Raw genomic sequence first — 23530 nt, forward strand, 5'->3', positions numbered from 1 at the left:
ATTAAAATAGGGAGGTGAAGCTGTGTTTAAGCACTGAGTTACGGAGGAAGAGTTTCTGTCGACTGAGTGACACAAAAGCAAGATTAGGGGATCAAGTGCTGAAAGATGAGAGAGGAATTTAGTGGAATTGACAGCACATTCAAGGGTTTCCGAGAGGAAGAGAAGACAAGAGACAGGGCGATAATTTTAGAGATTTGAAGGGTCAAGATTAAGCTGCCTGATAATAAGCAGAGTGAAATGAACCAATTTTGAAAATATATCCTGATGCTGTGTCTACCGGTGACTGGGGTGAGAATGGGTGGTGGGGGAGCAAAGTAGGGCTGTCAGTTCTTCCACAAATGACTTGGTATCAGACAACAGGCTTTTGGAAATATTGGATTGTACAGTCAGACAGTTTCACTGCCTGCCGCACTATATTTATGCACAGATCATATTCGAGGTTAGATTAGGTCTTCTGCATGCTACACGTTTATTCACGGTAAATGTGAAAGACCAATAAAGAATCCAGATTTCTTGTGGATGTAATTAGCCAATCGTTTCTAATAGTGTCCATAGCAATGCATTTTCATGGCAGTGTCATTTTACCCTGGGCAATATGCCTTGAAGTGTAATTTCTGCCTGAGCGTTTAGACACAGAGCTATCGATTGCATTCAGCGAATGATCTGCTCAGAAACCCATCATCTACTTTAATAATGTCACTCACCACCACATTCTCTCTGCTTGGTTTCCATTAATAGCCAGCCTACGTGACTTTGTCAACATTCACTGCTCAAACAACAGGGTCTCTGAAGCATGGTTGGTTCGCAATTGGGTCATTTAATCAATTTATACAATTGAACCTATTTAACATATTGATATGCAGTTACCCTGTAATGTGTGTGGCCTTTTATCCCCTCGAGTGAAACAAACTCCAAGGGAGCTTTTCAGATCTTCTGCCGTTATTTATCATGTGACATTTAGCTGGGCCCTGATGGCAGCAGCTCTCCACTTTAATTAAAGGTTCAACCTCTTCACTGGATGACAAATTGACTGGTTTGTGCCTTGGAAAAGTAGTGGAACATGTCTAGTCCACCCTGCTCCTCACTAACGGTGGGCTAACATCAAGAGAGAGGGAGGTGGAGCTGGCATTTTAGTCAAGTCATCACTGAGCAAGGTTCCTGACCAAGGTCAGGGAACGAGCTGCATTATCTACTGCACAGCCTCTTGAAATAAATAAAACGACATTTTGTTCTTTTTTCTGTTCTGATACAGACTTATTTTGCTGAATAAATGGCAAGTAAAATAGATATTTATTTTTCTCTTTTTGTTTGTCCTTTGTATCTGTTTTTTAAACTACACATTATTTCCTCCTTGTGTCGTTCTTTTGTTAAGTTTCTTGTGACCTTCTGTTTGTGCAGATGCAAGATCTGCAACTCGGTCGGTAGCAGCAAATGGCTAATGGTCCATCCCCCGGTTATTTTACGGCAGGATGGAGAATATGTCCACTTTGCATGGTTCCCTTCTTCCATTTTTCAAACTTCGCCTGAGTTGGGGGTGACACAGCTTGAAACGGGTTTCAGGAGAAGCAGCCACACAAATGGAAGAGTAGGCCCAGATGATACAATCACTTTGTTCAGCATGAACACTTCTGCAAACATGTTGGGGGGGGGGCAGGCGCCAAGGCTTCTGTGTAAGATGAGATGGTGTAAACAGGCAGATTGGCTCTCTTCTCAACGTTAGCTCCTTGAGATTTCATGCTGGCTGGATTTATAGAGAGTCACAGTGCATTGGAATGTGCCTTGGGCTCCTCTGGGGCCACTATCAGAGAGAGTACAGAGCTGTGAACCTCAGATGATAGACCAAATATAAATCTATGAAAAAAATTGAATATATTTTATGATCTTAAAAATAGAGGCCTGACGTTTTATAGTGGCTTTCACGTGGGAGTCATCCTACCTCCTCTGTATTCATGTTCATTGTGTCTCTTCTTTTATCACAATGCAGATTGTGTTATGTTTTTTCATACTATTGTTTCAAAGCCACTTTTGGTTGTCATCAAACTATTTATCTATTCTTATTCTTTATGTTTTAGTTTCATAGTTAATTGTGAAGCATTTTAGGCTCCATCTGAATGACAGATACTTGTTCAAATTTGTATTATTACCATCTGGGTCATTTGGGTGCCATGATTAACAAGAAAACAAAGCTTTAAGGGAACAATTCAGATTCAGACAATGTTATTGATCCCAGCAAGGGCAATTCATTTGCAGCATACCCAGTCCGCATGCATAACTTCAAAACTTATTATAGCTAGTTATATGTCAGGGGAAACTCATCAACATACATAGGTCAGTAGGAGGGAATAATAAACAGCAGCAAATAAAATACTTTTCTTATCTAGGGCAGAAAATGGAGTACAATGACCTGTGTATGTTTTCAAAATGAAAAACTAAAATAAAATAATATCAATTGATAAATTGTATGTGCAGTCATCATATCTATTAAAAATCCCACACTGTGCTGCTTTTCAGACATGTGAATGCCCCACACGTCCCCGCAGTGTGTCTTTCAGTGTATTAGTTCAAAATACCGAAAAGATGGTTAATTTCACCCCAACTGGCTATAGGGTGATTCCAGACTGTCTTTTTTTTAGTGTCTGTAGCTTTAAATACAGTTCAACTGCTGTCCATGTCTCTGTCAAGAAGAAGACTCTCTTTTCATTATGACTGACAGCTTGGAGTGGGGAAAAAAAGAGCTGAAATCAACTATGAATGAGTGTGTGAGACCAAGACTTTCTGTCACTTCAAACTTTTTCTCTGAGTGATAATTTTACGTGGAAAACTTAGCTGAATTCACCGCACAGCTGTTGTTTTTCAGTCCTGTGTACGGTGAGTTTGTCAGATGACATCACGGTTATAAAAACAGTAGTTTAGCAGCACAGAGCCATAGCTTGAAAATGGTCACTATTCAGAGTATGAAAACAGAAAGTGATGCAACAGAGAACTGCTTAATTGGGAATTCAGCTGTATAAAAATGCAGTATATATGTGCACAGAGGACAGGAAAGAAGCAACAGATGTAACTAAAGCACAAGCATGAGCACATGTGAAAACATAGCAGCACAGCAATATGAAAATAGATTAACTAGTGCTAGTGCTAACTAGTACATTTATACCTCTATATTCTAATTTTTTCTCTAAACAGGTACCAGCAGAAACATTTTTCTTTTATCAAGGAGCAGCGTAATTAATCACGAGGTAAATATATTAAACGGAGACAGATGAGTGAATAACATGGCTGTTTAAAAAAAAAAAAAAAAAAAAAACACAATCGAGAATTTGGGAGGGGAAAATGTTCATATTTTAAACAGCATCAACTCCAGAACAAAGTTATGTGGGGTGTGCCAACATATATAAATCCTACATTATTGTTATTTTCAGCTAGTCTGGCATCTTCTTTCTTTTACTGTGGGTAAAACAAAAGCCCTCTGGTCATTTCTTTAAACCAATCACTGTTGTATTGTGTGGCGCTAAGTGAAGGATGTATCAACTGTGTCCCTGCAAAACAGTGGTGATAGGAATTGTTTTGGTGGAATATTTGCACACAGGAAGGCAAACGCAGTTATTGATATGGATAAATCACAAAAACTAGCAGGGCTGCTTGGATGCACAGTCCAAATTCTTGGAAAAAAATTTAAATTTTCTGCATGGTAGGTTCCCATAATGAGGAGGATTTTGAAAACGGTAACACATAGATGGGGAAAAATGGAGGAGAAAGCCCCGTGAAATGCGCAGGCAATGGCTAGCTTATACCTGGAGCCTACCTCCATTGAGTCAGACTAGTTTTCAGCGGATACACAGGAGTGCAGTGCAGAGTGACTTTACACAACAGACAAGAGCAAAGTAACTAACACAATGCAAATCCCTTTCTTAACAAAAAAAAAAAAATACATACAACACAATAAAACCAGTACAGTACAACAATCACAGTGTGCTCCTATATTTTAATACTGCATTGTTGCTGCGATTTTTCACATTTGTCTTGTTTTCTAACTGCATTTGTCCAGGGGTTATGCTTGTTAAAATGTACATGCATTAAAAAACAACCTTACATTAGGTGCTACATTGCTCTTTAATGACAAAACAAGAGGAGTTTTGATTAGAGGGTTGTAAAAAATGTTCTTCTCAGCGAGCGAGTAACATCAATATCTAAAACTGCAGTAGAAGCAGGTTGTCCCTCAGCACAGCAGAGTGAACTAGGAATGATCGAGGGTCCGCGGCTCCCTAATGACAGTCCACAGCAGAAGGGACAGTTGTCTCAGCTATAAGCCCTACTTCCTTGACAGCCCCTGGGATCCCTTTGTCCTGTTGTAAACTATTCTGAAGGAAGGACATTTAATTGCCCGGCACACACTAATGAGTTTGCAAACTAATTAAAGGGGGTATATTACGCCCTGTGGAGGCCCACATCACTAAGAAAGCCAGGGACATCTTTAATGAGGAGCCTTGATAACCCTTCAAAGGAGGGATGTGTAGTGTCTGTAATGATGCCCAGGGTAAAGCCGAGCTCAGCCAGGGAAAAGTGTGTGCATGTGTGTTGGTGTTGGGGTGTGTGTGTGTCCCTCACCTCGGGTGTGTGGAGACTTGCAAGCAGATGCCAAGTGTTTTCAGTCCATCGCCCACAGCTACCTACCTACATGTCCTAATCAAAGAGTTTCACTCTTCTTCCAATAGGTTCAAAGAGACCAGCTCCACCTCTTCTCTCAGTGGGTGGTACACAGAGATTTCATGGTTGTTTCATTTTCTTGTATTGCATTATTCACTTCAGAATAATCAGGCTTAATAAGGAATCACAGGAAACATTTTAGAAGCATTTTTATGCAATTCAAATTACCTATATCATACATACGAATTACAACACACGCAGACGAAAAATTCTTGCTGGCTGAGTAAAAAAGGCGGAGGCATGAGATGGACAGATGGACTGAATATGCCTTCAGAATCGATGAAGGTCATGATTAGTTCTCATTTTGGAATTCATTAAATCACCCGGGGCGCTTTATGTTTTCAAACAAATTAAACTCTGTGACTGTTGCTGAGGTTCAACCGTTGCTCTCCGTCACGTCTGCTTGAGCTCCTGCTGTGGCTCTATGTAGCCGGCAGCCCTTTTCTTTGCAAAGTCAGTCCCCCCTCCAGTAAACAAGTGCATTTTTTTTTCTTTCTTTTTTGTGTGTGTGGTCACAATATTTTCCTCCTAGACAGTGACGGCTGTTATTTTGCCCGTGGCTCCTGTCAAAACTAACATGGCTTAATTGACTGCGAGCGAATGAGCTCCTGGATTGATCCTGTCAGGCTCCTCAGGAAGTGATGCTGCTCCATCTGTGAGGCGCAACTCCAGCGACAGCAGCAATCTGTTGCTTGGGAATGAGCCAAGGCTTTAAAAAAAACAGTCAAAATTACAGAAAGTACCTCAGGCGCTGTGTATATTCTGATCAGCTGTCAGTGATGACACACTCTGATGAACACGCACATGCACGCGGAAATAAAGGGGCAGAAAAACTAGACAGAAAGACAGACATCCACATATACACAATGTAATTTTTGCATCATGGTTAGCAATGTCACATTCAAGGGGGGCTGTGTCTCTCCCTGAAGGTATGGCACAAAATCAGAATGGTCTTGTCTGGCTTGTTAGACATTTGATGTCAGGCGAGGCTGTCCTCGGGGTATATCCAAAACGCAGCCTGTCATCTCTTCCTGCACCGCTGTCATTTGTCCAAAAAATTGTGGCATATACTGTCATCTTAGGTTTTTACCTGTAACTCAGCTCAGCCAGGCCCAGTCATGACCCCTCAGCCTTTCACCTCGTCCTCTCTTCTTCCTCCGTCCTCGCCTTTCATCTTCCACAGTCTGTCTTTTCATTTGGAGATACTGTATTTCCTCGGCTAAAGTGTGCGATGCAGCAGCGCCTTCTGGCACGATTAAATATTTAGACGGCTGTCTATGTAGATGGCGGCTCGGAGACGCACAGGAATAATCTGGGAGACAGCTGCTATAGCACATCTGGGTGTCACTGATAGCAGAGGAAGGTGTGCGGCTGGTGTTGCTATGGTGGGGGGGACTTAAGAGACACAGCTGTCAATCAGCAGAGTGGCACAGGCGCTGAGGCTTCATAGTGTCCCTCTATGGTGGGCTGGCTCACACAGACTGACGCCTGACAGACTGAGGCTGCCATTGATGTCTGAGCTGAATGCACTTTTTGGTGAAGACGGCCGCATGCTAATGCTGCTGCTAGCCACACACAATATCCCTTAAAAATATATCAGTTCAGCCCAGTCTAATCCAGTTAATCTCATGCTAACACCATGCTGCAATGATAAGTTGAAAATAAACCCAGCAGTTAACAACTTTCCTCTGTCAGCGATACTTCCTATAGGAGACATTTTGGGTTTTTAAATAACGCTGATCCTTGTTTGGGTTTTTGCTGGTAACAGGGGGTGGCTGTAGGTGCAGTGTGTCAGAACATTTGAAGAAGATTGAGTGTGAAAAGCCGCCCACTTCTTCCCCCTGCACTCTTCATCCGCCAGCAGCTTCAACTTGGAGACTGCACAGTGGTGCTATGAGGCCGGCTGGCCTGAAAATCACTTTGTGTTCCTCTCCCAGGCACATGCGATATGGATGCGTCTCCGCTCGGCTCAGGCCTTCCCGACACCGTGATTAATGGCACTCGCTTCTCTCCCCATCTCATTCTGTTACTGTCAGAGTTAAGTGGGCCGAAGACAATAATAAACAGTCAGTCTTCTGTGAACCCCCTAACACGATCATTCCACCCCACCCGATTCCCCCTTTCCAATGAGAAAAAGAGGAAGAGAGATGGAGTGAGAGATAGAGGAAGTGTGTGCATGTGTTTTTTTTCTTGTGTGTGCGTACATGTGCTGCACAAGACAGACAAATGCAGAGTTAAAGACAGAAACAGGGCTCGGTAATGAAAGTAGAAGCTGGGAGACATATCAGTGAATCAGATTGGGCCTCATAAGGAAGTGAAGTTTACAAAGGACAACAGCAGGACGTGTGCAGGAGTTAATGACAAATTGCACTTATATTGTGCACATTTTATAGTTTATCTGCTTTCATTTACAAATGTCTGCTTTACAGCTTTACCATTTTGATATACATTTCCCTCTGTTCCTTCAATTTCCACATTTTATGAAAAAGAATTAGCAGAATCAGGAATATAATTGCACAGAGATGCTGTTTATAATGATTGATGTAAAAATTTTGCACCTTCATTACCTCAGAACAGTATTGCAACTCCGATGACAGTGAATAAAGACTTGATTTCACTGTGATCATTTAACAATTCAAGCAAGTGTCTTATAGATTTTTATATTGTTTGGAAATAAATTGAAGCCAGTGAGTGCCCAGAGCACTAGAAAACCTCTCCAGGATAATCCACTCAGTATCAATACAGCTTTTCAGGGAGTCCTGGGTATGCTGATATTTTATCAGATGCACTGGCAAAAAGGCACAAATTATAAAGAACAAGAACAGCTGCAGCAGTAAATTTCAGGGAATACAGGTTCACATAGAGTGTATGTTGCTTAATTTAAACCCAGGTATGAATCTGAGGATGAGACATTACTGCGTCACAAGATTATGTTTCTTTATTCAGACATTCTCTATTAATTGCTGGATGTTTTTTTTGTCTTAGTCAATGAAAACCTTTGACTTATGCAATGAAGGTTTCTAAACTTTTCAGACCCCAAATCATGATACAGGAGACTGTGACTTGTGTTTTCCTGAACATGGCTAAAGCACGGAAACGTGGCATTGAGCTGTGTACAGACAGACTTGTGGAAACCACAGTCAGTTATACAATCGCAGATGTAAGGGCAACAAAAAAGAACACAGCCTAATAAGCAAAATATTTCTTTATAGTAATTTAACAGGTTAGTAGTGGAATTCCCATGTGTGAAGTACAATGCAGACAAAACCTAATGTATGCAGGAGCAGCAGACTCTTTTTTTTAAAAAAAAAGCATTTGGAACAATTACTGCAAAAACATACAATTTTTCATCATTTTAAAATTTTATTTCTTTCCTGGAAATTATCTAACAAATGAATAAGAGCATGCTGACTAACCCATACATTCTCCAGAACCCTTACAATAATCTGGAGTAATGAACTGAGGAAAAAAAGGTAGAAATTGATAAAGTTGCAGCCAAAAGGCACTTTGTGTCTCTGACCTGCTGTTTTAGTTAGGACTGCCTGATATTTGAAATATGTACAATATGCGATATGGGTGTCAAGAACTGCGATATCGATATATATTGTGATATTGGATATTAGTGCCATTGTTCGTTGTGATAGCCACTTGTTTCCCTTCTTGCAACCGTCAGTTCGTCAACACATCCTGCAGGGCTGCCGCAGATTTGTAGTGTTTGTAGTCTTTCCTCGTGACTTAGCCACAATTTTTCAGCATGACTTGCAAAGTACTTGCGTCTGTGACTCGTCCTGTCTCCTAAAGCCATAGTACTCCCAAATTTCAGAGGTGCAGTGTTTTTTAGGCACAAGTTGTTCCTTACAGTCGTCTTTCTCGTGTCCTGCCATGTTGTGTTGTGGCGCTTTCCCTTTCCGCTGGGAGCACGAGGCTTGCTCTAGCCAATAGCAAAAGTGCTATTCACAAGAAAACGACTATGCATGCAAAAAGCAGGATTTATACATCTAAGTAATAAAATTATCGCGCAACTTTGTGATATGGATATCGCACTTACCATTATCGCAATAATGATATTCTTTCGATATATTGTGCAGCCCAACTTTTAGTCCTTCCTGCAACTCCAGCCCCCCCCACCCCCCCCCACCCCCCACCTTTCAGTCTGCCATATCCTCTTCAGTCGAGCACTCCCTCCTCCTCCTCTCTGTCTCTACAAGACGCTGACCAAACCGCCTCACAAGCAGCCCAGTGCTCATACGGCGGCAGCGCTGCCCAATCCTCCGAGGGTTTTCGTACACAGGCAGGAATAAAGGATCCAAGTTTGAGTTCCAGTCACTGACCTTGGTTTCAGGGCCTCAAAAGCCTCCACTGAGGCTGTGAGACCCTTCACCACCGCTGCCATCACATCTTTCCCTTCCTCCACCTCTTTCTCCTCGTCTTTTTCCCTCTCTCATTACTGGGGATGACTTGCCTCACAGCCCTGGGCTCAGTGACCGAGAAATCCTCTGGCCCTCACCGTCCCCATCCTCCTTGCTGCTGGTAGATTGTCTTTGTGTCTACCGGAGTGGCCTCGGAGAAATGAAGTGCCATGATCTCATCACGCCGAACCCATTGTTTTCACTCTCATGCACACTGTGTAATAGCCATGGAGATAAGGGGATGATTCAGGCCTTTCACGGAAGGAAATGTGAAAAGCCTGCCTGTGAAAAAGTGAAATTACTGTTTTGATGGCTTTTGATGGCGGGGGGCATAATTGCTGGATGGAAGGAAGGATGGAGGGTGAAATACACATAGGAGATTAGTATTTCTAATACTGGAGACGATTGGTAGGAGGCCTGCAGAAGGTTATGCACGCAGTGGGTAGTTCTAATGAAGCTGCCATGTATGTAGAAGAGCAGATTGACTAAAATAACTCATTGTTCTTCTTTCCGCGGCAACCTTTGCCCCTCTGGATTGAAACTACATTCTTGATGGCGCACTGATTATTATATTGTTCGATGCTCATTGCCATAGTAACGGTGATTAATTTCACATTGTTCGTGCACAAAATAGTTGCCTGAGCCTTCAGGAATGGGAAACGAGCTCAAGTATTTTTGGCAACTGGCACAAGGCTCATCAGTACATGCAGACAACATGGGTCGGAGGATTACAGCTCGTAGTAATGACAGGGGCAAAGCGTAAATAGTATAAATACTCCATGGGATTATAATTAGCCTTACTCTGCACATTTAGACACACTCAAGTGGAACTAAAACCTTATTGACTTCTGGAGACAATTTCATATTAATTGGATGCCTCTTCTTTCTCGCTGTCTACTTCTTTGGTTTTGTTTTTTCGAGCTGCTGACAAAACGAGCTGCACTGGAATAACACAGAGCATGGCAGATTAGCATTAGCCACGGCACCAACTCGAACGCAAGAAAACGCCACCTTCCTCGCTGTCACCGGGACCGACAACAGTGGCGTCAGAGGGGGAGAGGGATGAGAATCAAAAGGGAGTCTGGGCAGCTTTGAAGCAGTCTATGAAGAGCAACTCAAAAGCGCAAATAAGAAAAAAGAGAGGGGGGTATCGGTGTGAGAAGGGAGTCAGATAAGATAAGGCACATGTTGGCGCAGCTGCATGCTCCGGGTGGAGAGACGGCGACATGGAGGCGAGGAGGACGGGCTTTCCTAGTGATGCTGGAGCCTGGACATGATGGGAATTAATGCGAATCATGCCCGCCACTGCCGCCACCTCCTCCAACACGCGCATAAACACACATTCTATTTCATCTTCCATCTCAGCATTCAGCATATGTCCTCCTCCCTCTTTTGTCTCCCACTCTCCCTCCCTCATTTTATCTGTGCACCAGCCACAAATTTATCCTTTATTTTCCATCCAGAAGTGGGGGGAAAGTTGTAAAGCTAATTAAGGAGCGTGGATGCGGCAGCTCGACAGATGTGCATTGAGATGGGCGCTATTGAGTAGCAGGGATAATGGTGTGTGGACCTGGTGGGCAGTGGGGTTGTGTTGGAGGGAGCTCCTACCTGGGCGTGCATGTTAATCAGCGCGCCTGTCTGTTGAGAGCCAGGGAATTAAGGGGGAAGGGAAGCGTGTCGCCAGTCTCCAGTGAAGAGACAAGGCAGGGAAGCTGATTAAGAGCACAAATTTGCCAGTTTGGTCAGACAGAGAGATATGTGTACGGAGGAGGAAAAGGGCAAGAAAAGTGTATATTGATTAACAGTGCTGGTGGTAGTGGAATTCAGGAGGAAAGAAAAGTTGGAGAAATCTACCTACCGTTGTCAAACTAAATATTTCACAGTCCTTGAAGGCATCACAACACTTCAAAGGGGCAAAAATCAGCAAATGACCATATATCTGCAGGGAGGCTGTGATAGTCATTTATAAATGTTAATAACTTAATGATTTCTCGGCCCGGCGCTGAGATTTCTGCCTGTGAAAACTCACTCCGACTGCACTCCGAACAAAAACTGGCACCCTGATGAATTCCATGACATTCACAGTCTCCTTCACGTCCACATGCATTTCCAACTGCTCAACAATGGAGGACAGAGCTCCAGTATGAGCAAGCAACATTCCAATGATGAAAGCTTTTTTGGGTTTCAAGCAAAAGCACAACGGTACTTGAAAAAGAAGTTCCATTCTTGCGGTATATTTTACCTCAAAAGGCTAAAATCTTTTGGTTGTCCTGAAAGATAAAAACTGAGATAACTTTTGAATTATTATACATTTCCCACGAAAACTTACTGACTGGGGCATTAATTAGTCAATGCCATCAATAATCTCAAATTTGCAATGCATGGCAGTGTACAAGGTAAAATAAGAAGTACTCAAGCCCACATTTGTGTTAAATTTTCATTGACTGGGTTTGAAAGAATGGAAATATTTCATCATGAGGGACATCAAATTTAAGGTATATAGGCATTAGATGCACACAAAAATAAATGCATGTGTACACACAAATAAAAGTGAATTAATTATATCATCTTGATAATGTAAGTGTAGCATTTAATTCAAAAGAAACTCTTGAAATTAGTGAATGGAAGGTGCATGGAGATTGACCAGGCCGTTGTCACATCACACTGAGGTGAAGGTTTGTGGTTGTTGGCCATGAATGGGTGTCACCAGATGAGGGCCCCATACCGGCCTCTGCACACACACCAACGTCAAGTTTGTGTATTTTAATCGGTCAACAGTCATTCATTCTGCTACAGCGAGAGAGACGAAAAAACACGCTTCGGCTTGTCTGTATTTCTTTAAACCAATCACTGTCGTCGTTGGCGGGGCTAGGCAAAGGATGCAGCTTCGGTGTTCACTCAGAATAGTGACAGGTGGAGTTGTTGTGGTGGAACATTTGCATGCAGGGAGACAAGAACTGTCATTAAAATGAATAATTCACATACACACACAAAAAAATGAGCAGGGCTTGAAGGAGGTTCTGTTCGTTCCAAATCCCCTGCAAAACTTGGAATTTTCAGTGTGGTAGGTCACTAGGCCAGAGGTGGTGGTTGTTTCCCGTAGTGAAGAAACCAGAAACTCACAGATTGTGGAAGGTTAGGACAAAAGTGCCTGAAATGAAATAACAGAAGCAAATATTCGTTTCTTAAAAGTTCATTAAAGTATTATTCAGCCACTGTTTCAAAAACAGATACAGAAATAAACTGCACACATGGTTGTTTGCAAATTAGCAGCAGGACATACAAGAAAACTGAAAAAAAAAAATGTGTGTGGCCTATACAAATTCATCATTTTAAGCAAAGATACATTTATTCAACACCAAAATAAATACATTTAACTATCAAGCACAGACAGTCGATAAATCTAAAAAATGGTCCAAAGATGAAACTGCAGGGGGATGATGGATGTATGTCATATATAGAAGATTCACAAATGTGCAAGGGTTATTTGATTGCTCAAGGATTCATGCTGTTTTATCAGGGCCTTAGTTGTCATGAGAATACTCCACGCTCTCATTAGATCTGAAGAAGAACTATAGGCTGATGCTTAAATTAAAGAAGAATGGTGATTCGGTTTAGTGACAGCTTGTGAACAACACAAAAGTTTTTTCACGTACGAGTGGATAATAATTCACTCCTATAGATAGATGTGAAGCTTTATGCTTTCTTGCCCAAGATATCTGCAAGTTTTTAATTAGAATTATCTCCCTTTTCACGAGCACAGCCTGATCTAATTTCTTCTTAATTGTTGTTATTTACACAGTAAAGGTTTACGGGTATTTATCGACATTTCCTTTCCCAGATCTCAGTGGCTGCCGTCGATAATGAGGGGGGGAAATTATTTTCAACACTCAGACATTATCTGTGTGTTCAAGTAGTCTTCCTTTTAATATGCTAATGCGGCTGATATAATCAGTTGGTAATTGTAAAACACTTCAAGTACAACACATTTTGTGGCACTGTCTCCTGAATGAAGAAATCACAGGCAGCCGGCAGCACGGAGCTGCGGTTGGATGTGCCGACGATCTGTTTATGTTCTCGGGAGACACTGTGGAAGGAGCGCCCGCCATTCGATCCCACATGGCACAAATCCAAATCACACACAGACTCCTATAGAAATGTGTAGGCCGGCATGAAAGCCGCAACGCTGTATTAGTGACGCTACCACCGCAACCACTTCCCGCTTTACTTTCTTACTTCTAAAAAATCCACCTGTGATTCCTTTTGATCCTCTCATGTGGTTGGTTTATAACTGTATACTGTTAATGTCACAACATCTTAAATTAGTCTTGTTTTTATTGTGTCTTAACCAGAATGATGAAAGAAGTGTTCTCCCCATGTCCTCCGGGGATGCTAGAGTTTTTTTGCGGGAGAGGATGGGATCCTGACTTTGTTTTTCTCCTTCGGCTGTTATTTCCCTGAAGAGAAGAGCCAAGTGAAGGGAGCTATGAGTGATCGACTCTGCCTTTATTCTCCAAGTTTTCGGGGGATTTGAAGTTATTGAAAGTCTGGGGATGGGTGACAGCTCGGAGATGTCTATGTGATGCCTATCAGGCATGCGCCGGCCACTCTTGTTGCGTGTTTGTGTGCACACGCACGCACGCGTCCAGCCTGCGAGACAGAGGGCACAGTCTCCATGTTCTCTAATACATGTTATTCTTGCGGCCAATCATTTCTGCTCACACATGACATCTCTCCCAGATTGATTTCATTCAGCTGTAGAGGGCGGCAAGATCAAACAAATGTTGTTTGAAATAGCAGCGACAGTGCGGGGAGGAGGATGAGGAGGAGTGTAGGGGGGTCAGAGGTGGGAGGTTGCTTGCTTGAAAGATGAAGTGAGGGATGGAAATGGAGAGAAAGGGAATCAGTCATCCAGTCAGCACCGTGCCATGTGGTGACATGGTATAGCCGTGGAAGGTGTTACTCTATAAACCAACAATCCTTTCAACAACTGTTCCTTTTCACAGTGAGGTGGGGTTTTTTTTTCCGTAGAGATGGTGGCAGGGAGGTTGGGGTGGGGGTGTGGTAGGGGATGGAGGTGGGAGGGGGAGGGGGGAGCAGCCCGATTCCTTCACGATGCCTCTGAGTACCCATGCAAGGAATAATGGATGCGTAATATGGAACGACAGCTTGCAGAGTACTATCATTAATGTTGTAATTCACTTTTAGTGTTTCTACTATTGCGCTGCAACAGGAGGCACAGATGTCACCTGAATCTGCTCCTTCTAGCAGCCAGAGCGCACCCGGTTTTCACCAGCTGTCTTGGAACGCACCCTGCCAGCCCCCCCTGTGTGGCCAAATGTGGGCACAAGTGTGTGTGTGTGTGTGTGTGTGTGTGTGTGTGTGTGTGTGTGTGTGTGAGACACATGTGGCCTTGTTTTGCCTTTTGAATACAAGTTAGGGTTGTTGGACAAAGGACGTTTAGTTGTGTCTTAGTTACATTTTTGTGCATTTGACATTTACACAGCTAGATTTTGGGTTCAAGGATGATTAATTGCTCCTGTGTGTTGTGTTGAGTTTTCCCTTTTCTCATTTCTTTCACTAATCTGAGGTTATAAGGATGCGTACAATAAGCTTTCTCTTCTCTTTTAGCCCTTCTGTGTCCTCCAGTAAAGCTAATTATCACAGTGCATGCGAGGACACACAGCAGTACCTAAATAACAACAGGCAATGAACTTTTTTTTTTTTTTTTTTTTTTTTTACAAAACAGTGAAAGAAAGTTCTGTTTATCATTTCATAATAATGTGCATTATGCACCACTCTATGCTCCTGTCAGTGTCAATCAGCCTAAGCCAAGCTGCAAACCGAAGCACTGCTGCACTACCAGTTATACTTGTGGAATACCAATACTGGGCTGAATGGTGAAAGTGCACACCACATAAATGCAATGTCCACAGTTTGATTTCTGGCTGAGGGGACCTTTGTCGCATGTCTCTCTGTCGCTCTCTTCAACTGTCAACTGGCAAAAGTGTCCCAAAATAATTCAAATTTAAACTGCATTTGAGGAAACATTTGAGCACCCCTGGAGTGACTGCAAACTCACATCCAAGTGTATTTTCTACCAGAATAGCTACTTGTACATGAGCAACTTTTTACTTATTTATGTGTTTTGTTTTGCATTTTTATTCACCAGCACTAATCACTGTTTGTGTGCTCTTGTTTTGCCATTGTTCTTTCCACATTCCTCATTCCTAAGCTACCTCGATATGCGTCCATAAGCCCATCAGTCAAAATGTTTTGTCCCGTTGCTTCAAAGTGCATCCTTTTTCTTTTCCGAGGCAAAATGCAAAACAATAAGTAAATAATGATATGGATTTCATGGATACCCAGGCTCTAATTGAAACAGGTGTGATTAGCATATTGTTTGTGTTTCATGCTGCACCGTAGGCCTATTTGTGTTATGTGGGGACCTTTATGGAAATGAGCGCTTTGAAAAAAAAATCAACAGAAATGTAACCTATTTCTTTAAAAGGGGCACAAATTTACTGTGAAGATCATCCTGGCAAAACCACAGAGGGAAATGTCAGAAAGGGGAAAAAAAAAGGTTCAAAGAGAAAATAGCTGACTGACTCTGTAAGTGAAGCTAAGCTCAAAATGAAAAATGTTCATTATATGCCCGTCAAGGTGAAAGGAAGCCATCTCCTCGCCGCTGCAGTTAAAATGTCGACCTCTCCTTCTCCGAGGGCGAAAAGAGGAGAAATGTAAAAAGAGGAGAAAACGCAGCTCTATGTGTGTGTGCATCTGTGTGTGCGTGTCGACATGTTTTGCATGTGTGTGAGTGACTGATCCGAGCTTCATTTCAGACAAGGGCAGCGATGTTAATGGTGCTGCTCAGTAAAATGACCCTTACATCCATTTCTTCATACATTTTACAGTGCTTCAGAAGTCCTCATATTTTCCCCTTGTCAGCAGTGTTTGTTCATTGTTGTTGTGTTTTGTGCGTGACCTCTACAACAAGCGCAGCGCCCTCTCGGACCTCTGCTTGTCTCTTTATATGTACCTGCTCATGTTAAGACTGTTAAATTGCACTCAGGATGCATTTTACTCGGCTATGAAGCAGATTGTTATGGCTGACCTCTGCAGATCACAGATGCTGTCCCCCGTGCCTCATTACTGACAATTTATATAATCTAATGTTACTTGAATCACTCGCTGTGTTGGCTTGGCGCTATCACTGTCATGATGTTAGAGATCCCTAAAAAATGAAGCAGCAGGTGGGAGCCGAGCGGCCGACTATATTTTTGACAAAAAAAAAAAAAAAATCAAAAACGACCTTCATGGCCTGACTGCAAATGAGCAGAAACCTCACCGTTTTGATTTGTTAGGTTCTGTGCTCATGCCAAGGCCCGTTACAATTTTCATAAGGGTCCGATGCCAGCGTGGCCAATCTCGACTATCTGTTATGGATTATGAGCTAACCTTCCACCTCACCATCTCATTTCTTACAGCAGTGTTGGCTGTGAATGAACTTTTTAGGAATGTGATCAGTCGCATTAAAGTACAACTGCTCGGAACTCAGCCTCTGTACTGCCGCAAAGTTTCCTACACTGAAGATGTTTTTTCCCCCCTCTGCAATGTATCATTTAGTAGAGGAAATTTTGAAATTTTAAAAGGGTAAGTCTGGTGAAATTCCTGGATTTCACTTATTGTCAACAAATCCTCTGAAAGACCAAATCCAAGAGCAAATGTGTGTATTCCTCTCTATTATAGAGCTCCAATTTTGTCCAAAAGTTAAAACACATTAGGAAGCCATGCTACCATAAACACACAACCGCTGTAGTTTGTTTTGACTCGATCCCACAGGTACTGTTGTGCTGCAGTTCTCATCACATGCGGATTAATTCGCAGCTGAAAATAGTTCCCCTGTCTGAGTAAGAAACCTACAGTTCTCAGCTATTTTAAGAAATTATTAAAGGAATGAAACAAAGGATTTGTCAGCAGTTTTTAAAGATTTCCATCTTGAGCAGAAACCTGTGGGCTTGTGGCTGGGAGCCGAAGACAGATGGGGAAGTCAGGAAGTTTATTTATTACTTCATATTAGTTTATTTATTTGGACAGGTAACCAAAGAAACAGGTGTTTTTACCCAGAGCAATTCGACTTTTCTGCCATTTCTCTTCTAAGTTTCAGGTGATGTCAACCAAATAGAGAAGAAATGAGAGGAAATCTCAAATATTTACATTATGGGGATTTCATATGAATTTCAGTTGCATGTATAATTTGGAAATGATTTCTTATTTTTTTGCTCCTACACATTTTTTCTCACTGGAGGTTCCTTTTTTACTCTAATGTAAAGTCCTGCACTTCTATAGAAACAGCACTCAGCTACAAATAGAGATGACTCTCTTTATATTGCCAGAACTCAAACGAATACAGCAAAAGCTCATTTTATTTACAAGAAAAAATGGAAAAATTATTTTAGTACGCAAAGATGTTACCCATACTGGAAAAGAAAGTGGCGTTGCGTACTATAAATGTTTTGCTCCACCAATTGTTACAAACTAGGTGTTTTTCACACTACTCTGTACACTCCTCACCATACTCCGTAGATCTTCTAACAACATGCTGAAAGCTTGATCCTCTGTATAATACTGTTTTTGAGCCATGCTGCATTTATTTTATTGCTCAAATGTGTTTAATTTTGCTCTTAATCTTTCTAATTCATGTACTTGTCTCTCCTCTGCTATATGTAAACACAGCCTACAGTTCAACTAAATAGTCACTGATTTCTCTTATGGATTCTCCATTTCACTAAGAAGTGTAGAGTTTTGTTTTCTGTAGAATGTTGTGCAAACTTTTATTTCTTGTGGATTGTTCAATAAGGCGTTGTTGGAATGTTGTGATTTTAAATTCAATGTGTCAATTTCCGTGATAAAACCACAGGATTAGTTAAAAATCTGCCCATTATTTCTGAGTTTCCAGTTTCCAGTTTTGATGACTGATTTCAACCTGAAGGTTTTTAAAATAAAACATGTCTTTTATATTCCTCTGCCAGGTTTAGGGTTCAGAGGGTTAAGAAATAATAGATGACCTAGTGGCTGAATTGTTAAGGCGTATACATGGGCTAAAAAGTTCCTGCCTCAGTTCCCAGTCGGCCGTACTTTTACTGTCATTCTCTTACTCTTTTTGTGTCTCCCCTAATTCCTGTCTGTCTCATTTGTGCACTTTTGTGTCAAATAAAGGCAAAAGTGCCCCAAAAAACTCTTACTTAGTATCACATTACTGTCTAACACAGTCTGTCTGCTCTTTTCATTACAGTAAGTGATTGGTGTAGTGTGGCGTTTACATTGGACTTCGCTCTCTGCAGTGGCGACAAGTGATTTCTTCTTTTCCCAACACCTCCGACCTCTGACCTCTCAGGTAGGATGACTCACTTTTACAAGACATACATACCGAAACTGACGGATAATGATATAAATTTTCATGTTGTAACAGTGAGACTCAGGATAAAAATGGAAAGTAGCTACACACTGGATTAAAGCTCCCTAAACTTTATTGTACTGAAAGAAGGGCAACATTTTGACCTTGTCAGGTCTTTATCGGGGAAACTATTAACATGACAAATTACTATGTGTGTATATATATATATATATATATATATATATATACACACACACACACAGAGAGAGGGAAAAAACTGATTTCATCCTGCAGACATCCTTACATACATCCGTACAAGAAAGGGGAGAAAAGAAATAGCAAACAGTTTTTACTTCAAAAATTACATAAAATATACAATGCATAAAAAACAGTCAATGTTCGTTTTGCTCATGGGTATCTGAGGTCATTTGCTCGGACTGAAATGGCCAGAAATTAAAATTAATAAAACATCTTCTTCAGCACGCCGCCTCAGTAATTTATCATTATTTAGCTCATCTTTTAATTAAAATATCAGCAGGTCTCTAAATGCTATATTGACTTAAGTTACAAACTACTAGACAACAAAGAAGTAACCATTTTTCGTCTTTTGCCATTTTGTGTAATGAGCCACTGTTTCTGCGTCCCTCTGCAAAATACTTTTCTCTCTCCGGCTTGTGCAATATTCAGTCAGTTAAAAGACATCTGAACAGACTCATTGATAATCTAGTATGTGTCTGCACTTATGGAGAATATCTCGAAGCATGTCAGACTTGCATCAAAGCCGTTGTTGTAATTTTCTTTTCAAGGGCAACTTGAAAGAGGAGTCAGGAAGTAAGGTAGCATTAGTTTCTTGTTTTCTCCTACAAGGCAGTCGGTTCAAAAGTAACCTTATGCTTTTCTGAAAGGAATGAAGGATGATTCAGCAGGAACCCAACAGCCCATCTGACTGATTCACATTTAAACATAAACAGAAATGTGGCTGCTCCAGGGAGCTCCGCGGAGGAATGGAAAGTAGCCCCAAATTTCACAGCAGCAAATCAAACGTCTTTTTATTTAACTCTTCCTCTCTGTTTTCCCTTCTTCTATGGCTCCCTGTAGCATTGTGCACACATAACAGCACCTACTGATTGGGCTTATTTGAAGCACGTACCCTGACAAAAAAATGGAGAAGAGGAGATTTTCCCGTGTCACAAAGGGATTGAATGTGGTTCTCCAGAAGAGGAGGGCCTGAGAGGATTATATGGCTCAGTTGGTGCTGTATTGTGCGGGGAGTGGATACAGCAGGTACCTACCGAATCCCAGCCAAGAGACAGACACAGTGTTGCTAGGGATAATGTTGCCTCCCAGCAATTAAACTCTGGAGGTTTTGGAGTGGTTTAGGAGGAAGCTTGTTAAATTATCCCATCGCTTCTTTCCCCTTTTCTCTGTCTCTTTCTCTCTCTACTGCTCTGCCTCTCTGTTAACCATATTTCTTCTCTTTTTACTGTTTCACTGGATAGAAACCTGAAACCTATAGGGGGAGTCATTTGCTTTCGATACTTCGCAGACTAATTGAATTCCGTCTCCTGTATGGAAAGCCACAAATTGAGACCTAAGCATAAGTGCTCATACGTCCTCCCTCTGAGTATAAATGATGCTTAAAAAATGCCAGAAGCCGCCAGATGATGGCAGCTTTGAATTAAGAACATATAAGGTATGAAAAAATTCAAAAGAAGTTGAAGTTACCAAATAGTCACAAGCTACACTTGATGTTTTATATTTAGAATTGAGTCACTGAAGGTTGTTTACGTTCTGCTGTCTCTGAATTTTAAGTTTAGTTGTTGGGTCTGGAAGTTGGAGAAAGCAGTTAAATATGAATGTTGAATATGTTATTTGACTTCCTCGGTACTGCGTCATACATGAGATTATCAGTACATTATGTCTCCTATTTGATTCTTTAAACAGTTTATTTTAAATATCAGACGTTAAATTCGACCTTGAATGAATTCAAAACTTGTTTTTGTTAGCCTAGCTTAATTTGTTTTTAACGTTGATGTGTTTATACATGATATTAACAAAACTAAGATGCTTCTCAGCATTTCATTTTTCCTCTGTTCATTTCAACCTGTTCTGTATGTGCAAATTTTACACTGTGCACATCCTGTAGGATTTTATCAAGCAATGATCTGTTATTTGCCTTAAGAGACTGTGCTTCCTCTTTAATGTACTAGATGACTCAAACATATTAATTAATCATAGATTTGAGATGCTCAAACCTTATTTGCATTGTTATTGTTTTGTTTTGTTTTGTTTTTAGTTTTTAGCTCCATTACAATTGTAGTTCACTCAATGGGAATATTGTCCCTTTTTCCATCCCAAGCAGCTTCTGGGCAGTATTTGCAGGTCACATTTTTATTCACTGTTTGCTTATTTTTCACTGCAGCATGGTCCGACACCTCTGTGGAAACAGGAAGAGCTCAAAAATGTCTTTTGTGCAGTATGATGAAATGTCATACATCAGAAAAGACAAAAGTTTCATTTCTGTCTCTGTTTTTTCTTCTTGCGTTGAAAAGTCACGGAATTGGTAAACACAACATTTTCCCAAGTGCCCACAGGTGTTATTAATACTAGGTAGAACTGGGGCTTCACGTACTGTACATATTTTACTACTTATATTTTTAATCTATCTCTATACGTGTTTCTCTCTGCTCTGTGTATGCACAACCTGCGGTTTAGCCAAATAATTCTCTAATTTTTGTCACATGCTTCTTTGTCGCGGCTGAGTCACTAATAGCTTCATTGTTGCACGAAGGAGCACAGAATTTTCTTGTATTTTTACAGAACCTGGTTAGAGCAAGCTATTTATTTTCAGATGATTTTAAATATTAAGCTTTGATTTGGTTTCAGATAGAATGGCATGTCCTGTGGTACGTTTAAGGAACATGAAAAAGCTGAAAATCCGATCATTCTTTCTGTTTTCACAATTTCTGGCTCTGATACACAGCATCGTTTTGCTGACTTTTTTTCAAGATGACATTCCTATCAAACCTGCTGGCGGGTTTTGAGTTCCTGAGTGTTAAGAGCTAAAGTTACTGAGTTTATAAAATCACAGTTTATATTCATATAAAGGAAGATTAAGTAACCGAGCAGTATATAAAAGAGTGAAACTGACCTTGACCTCGACAAGGTACAGCAATAAAATGCTGCTTCCATGTTAATGCATCAGTAACACAATCTTGAAGTGTTACACAGTGACCCGGAAAGAAGCCATCCCTTGCAAAATGACTTCTGTTATTTTCTATGCTATTTTTGAGTGTATTTCCATGTAGTACTGCTATTCATAGTAAGGTTAAAGATCTACTTTCCTCTATCTCTGAACCACACACACTGGTGTCGCCACTTTTACTGCAACAAAAGTTCCACTGGTTCTTTGAAAGTAATGTTGGATTCACTTTTTCTTTTACTTTGCCTTTGAGGTCCACCTCCATAAAACTCCCCCTCTCGGTTTTGGTTTTATGTGAAAGGCGGTGCTCACTAACTTTGACCATTGTCCTCGTCCTCGGGCAAACAAACAGTCCATTTCAAAGGTGAAAGTCCATGGCATTCCTCTTGAAAAAGCGTTCTCTCATTTATTTCCAAATGTGACACTGTGCTTCCTAATACCCTTGGGACTTCTGTGTCTGTAGTTCCAGGTCGGTTCCCAACAGTACAGCAGTGCTGCGTTAACCTCTTTTCCATACCCCTACACACACAAATCACACACACACACACACCCACAGACACACCTCAAAGTAACTGTGGGTAGTAGAGCCCCAAAGCTTCGTCGTCCAGGACAAATTGGTAGCAAGCGGCTCATTTACTCGGAGCCGTCATGAATGGACTGTGCCGTGACTGTGTAAACAAGTGCAAAGACTCCCAAGGGCATTCCTGCATAAATAATGACTCCAAGAGATGTTTGCCATTTGTACCACTCACTGGTTGCAGACATGGGTCAGCTAGTCTCCTCTGTGGGGAGTCTTCAGTAAACAACAGCCGCCATGTCCATTAACGACTGTGTGGAAAGTTTACCTGGTCACAGGTGCAAGGGCTGGTCTCTCAGGCTGGGGGGGATTGGGGATTTATTTGGCATCCTCCCCTTCTTGTTGGGTAGCTTTTGGAGACCTACTTCCAGGCTTTCTGCTTTGGTTAGAACCATAGCAGAAGTTTGCCTCATTAAATCATTGTTTGGTTGTGTTACATTCACAGTTTTAGAACAGCCAAGTCTCTTGAACCAAAGTTGCCTGGACTCTAAAGTAGTTATTTAGTTCTGTGGACATGTGAGGGATTGTGTTTTGTCATTCTGCCAGGGTAGAGGTTTGGGTGGCAGGTGAGGAGTCCAAACACCTCACATCTCCTGTCATTTCTGCTGAGCACTGGCTTGTCTACACTCTACTCTCACAACACATAAAGCAGGAGCTGAGGACAAGCAGCATTTATTCTTTTGGTTTTGACCAAACTTTCAAAGCTTCTGGAACTGAGTACTGTTGGATATTATTTGTGTTTTAGCAATTCTGATTCTGCACATCTGTGTTGGTTCTTGTTATTTCGTGATCCTGGTTCTTTGAGACATGTGTTAAAGGTTACTACAACAGTAAAATCCTGTTTTAACATTAATGCATTAGTAGTAATAATCTCAAAAATATAATATGCTTTACTGCACTGCACTATAACAGCCTCTGGAGACATTTACCTTTACTCAAAGTAACATTTTAGACTGTGGTATTAGTACTTTTGCTTGATCTCTTGATTTACAAGATCTGAGTGCATCCTCCACTGCATCAAGGTTTACAAAGAGTTAATAATTATAAGAATTACTTACATTTTTAAATTCTTTTAGCAAAACGTGGAAGTTTTCGTCACTTCACTCTAACAATTGTGAAATCAATCCTGTCCTAGTGAATCACTTTGTTGCTTAGCATTTTCTAAATCAAGGTGATTGTTTCGAGACAGTCTCATAATTTGTGCTGTTCACCTGCTAATCAAGCAACTCAGCCAAGGCTGA

General features: G+C 41.3%; 1 protein-coding gene across 5 annotated transcripts in view; it reads left to right on the plus strand.

Annotated features, from left to right (window-relative positions):
• Positions 1-23530, plus strand: part of LOC110948477 (RNA binding protein fox-1 homolog 3-like) — a 550111-nt gene that overhangs the window by 207388 nt on the left and 319193 nt on the right. For all 5 annotated transcript variants that reach the window (XM_051941123.1, XM_051941117.1, XM_051941119.1 and 2 more), the window contains exon 9: positions 18409-18510. The gene's annotated coding sequence lies outside the window, so the exon portion shown is untranslated. The remainder of the gene's footprint in view (positions 1-18408; positions 18511-23530) is intronic.

This window comes from Acanthochromis polyacanthus, chromosome 21, assembly GCF_021347895.1.
Source record: "Acanthochromis polyacanthus isolate Apoly-LR-REF ecotype Palm Island chromosome 21, KAUST_Apoly_ChrSc, whole genome shotgun sequence".
Lineage (NCBI taxonomy): Eukaryota > Metazoa > Chordata > Actinopteri > Pomacentridae > Acanthochromis > Acanthochromis polyacanthus.